This window comes from Schistocerca piceifrons, chromosome X, assembly GCF_021461385.2.
Source record: "Schistocerca piceifrons isolate TAMUIC-IGC-003096 chromosome X, iqSchPice1.1, whole genome shotgun sequence".
NCBI classification, from domain to species: domain Eukaryota; kingdom Metazoa; phylum Arthropoda; class Insecta; order Orthoptera; family Acrididae; genus Schistocerca; species Schistocerca piceifrons.
The window spans coordinates 731934340-731936356 of NC_060149.1; the positions used below are offsets into that span (position 1 = coordinate 731934340).

A 2017-nucleotide genomic window follows, 5' to 3' on the forward strand; every position below is an offset into this window, starting at 1 on the left:
GCTAGACACTCAAGTTTCGTCTTCTTCAGAAAATGAGTGGTGGGTAGTGACGCGGTGGTATTCTGAACAGAAAGCGATTGTGGGAATTAGCTGCACGGCTGTTGGGTGTTGTATGCCTTATCTACAGGTATGACACAAAAACAGGTAATGAAAGAAAAAGGGATACGGCAGTGTTGCATTGAAGACTGGGAGGAGCAGGTTCAGCCACACAATCGCAGAAGAACTTCTTCCTCCACACGCAATGAATCTTTTTCTCGCGGTGTGTTAAGACTTGTGTTAAGCGTAAGTGAATCTATTGGATGTGTGTACAGCGTGGTGTCATGTTCATATTGTATGGTAATGAGAGAAGGGAGAGAGTGGAGCCCAGTGTTGGCACTAAGGCAACTCTTCTCAAATAGGATCAAGTGAGCTGCCGAACTTAAAATCCACATCCGACTGACGGACGACCATCAACAGCGTCATATGCACACACTCCATGTGACACTGCAAAGGGGTTTGGAATTTAATCCACATCATTGGACCCAAGTCTAGTGATCAGGAACTTAACGTCATCAGTTCTCCTCTTCTTAGCGGCCAAATGCTGCTGGTGGTAATTACTTCCATCACAAGAATTCGAACTGGATACTTCGTAGTATAGCGTCACTGCACACAGGTTTGCCTTGGCGACCCCGGATGTAGAGGCAGACTTAAAAACAAGTCTGATGTCTTTATCTGTGGTGGTAGTACGACTCACTTCATCTACTGGGGTTAGGGCCGATTGTGCAACGAAGTCAAGAATTTCACACGGAGAGGATTTAGTAGTCATACGGAGCTCCAGTTTAAAGTGTGTCTTGGAGACCATCAAACAGCCAGGTCGGAAAAGTTGATCAGTACAGACTTGGTACGTCTATTGAGGTATCGTCCAAGATGTGAAGGAGGCTCAACAGGCGGTCGTCAAGCGAACCTGGAGAATCTAGCTGTAAGTCGTAGGATATGACAGCAACACTAACGCATGTAGCCTGAGTTCTGAGGTCACCCTAGGCTCCTTCGACAAATGGCTGAAATTGTGAAGATAGCGTCGCACATAAGGCTGAATCACAGCTTGCGACTTGTACCACCGTCCTCAGCATCGACTGTTCTCTCCTGGTTTGGAGCAAAGTGGAATGGCAAAACCAGAGGCTTCATTAACTTTTTTGCAGTATGTTGTACCCACTCCATCGGGTGGTGATTGCAGGATTCTTCGGAATGGCTCAGACGGGCGTTACATTAAGGAAGCAAATACACGAGTAGCAGAGTAACCTATACAATCGGAAAAAGCAGCAGTCTTTTCAGTGGGTCAGAGGACAGATACAGATGCATATAACCTAGGGTCAGTCGCCTAGGCGGGAGGAGTCTCCAGCAGCGTCAGCGCCAGTAGTTTGCGTTAATGCACAGCGTTCAGTTTAGTTCGACATTTTTTATAATTTTTTACGATCTTCTGACAAGAAGAGAATTTTACCTGTGTTTTTATCTAATTGTCTAGTATTTAATTACATTAGGATCTTGCGTATTTATTTCATGAAGTAGCTTTTGTGTGTGCTGAGTTTCACGTGGAGAGTAACTGTTGATACATCTCCAGAATGAGATTTTCACTCTGCAGCTGAGTGTGCGCTGATATGAAACTTCCTGGCAGATTAAAACTGTGTGCCGGACCGAGACTCGAACTCGGGACCTTTGCCTTTCACGGGCAAGTGCTCTACCAACTGAGCTACCCAAGCACGACTCACGCCCCGCCCCGTTTGGAAGGTAGGAGACGAGGTACTGGCAGAAGTAAAGCTGTGAGGACGGGGCGTGAGTCGTGCTTGGGTAGCTCAGTTGGTAGAGCACTTGCCCGCGAAAGGCAAAGATCCCGAGTTCGAGTTTCGGTCCGGCACACAGTTTTAATCTGCCAAGAAGTTTGTTGATACATCTGTTTTCAGTAGTGAAATTTATTTCTATTTTAAGAACTTGCGAATCCTGAAATCTTACTGTTTAGTGTGAACTCTGCAGATCAGATTTT

The 2017-nt window shown here is 46.0% G+C and overlaps 1 non-coding gene across 1 annotated transcript; it reads right to left on the reverse strand.

Annotated features, from left to right (window-relative positions):
* Positions 1-1662: 1662 nt before the first annotated feature.
* Trnas-uga lies at positions 1663-1737 on the reverse strand. Its single transcript has one exon. It is a non-coding gene; the product is annotated as a tRNA-Ser (tRNA).
* Between the last annotated feature and the right edge of the window lie 280 nt (positions 1738-2017).